The sequence below is a fragment of the Micropterus dolomieu genome, linkage group LG12, assembly GCF_021292245.1.
Source record: "Micropterus dolomieu isolate WLL.071019.BEF.003 ecotype Adirondacks linkage group LG12, ASM2129224v1, whole genome shotgun sequence".
NCBI classification, from domain to species: Eukaryota; Metazoa; Chordata; class Actinopteri; order Centrarchiformes; family Centrarchidae; genus Micropterus; species Micropterus dolomieu.
In genome coordinates this window covers 36,455,649-36,456,085 of record NC_060161.1, presented here as the reverse complement: position 1 = coordinate 36,456,085, position 437 = coordinate 36,455,649, and positions in this window count along the sequence as shown.

Sequence of the window (437 nt, the reverse complement as noted above, 5' to 3'; positions counted from 1 at the left end):
TGAGCTCTACACGCTCACCTGAGAGACAACGAGACACTCTGAGCTCTACACGCTCACCTGAGAGAAAAAGAGACACTCTGAGCTCTACACACTCACCTGAGAGATAAAGAGACACTCTGAGCTCTACATGCTCACCTGAGAGACAAAGAGACACTCTGAGCTCTACACGCTGACCTGAGAGACAAGAGAATCTGAGCTATACAAACTCGCCTGAGAGACAACGAGACAATCTGAGCTCTACATCCTGACCTGAGAGACAAAGAGACACTGTGACCTCTACACGCTCACCTGAGAGAAAAAGAGGCACTCTGAGCTCTACATACTGACCTGAGAGACAAAGAGACACTCTGAGCTCTACACACTCACCTGAGAGACAAAGAGGCACTCTGAGCTCTACATACTGACCTGAGAGACAAAGAGACACTCTGAGCGCTACA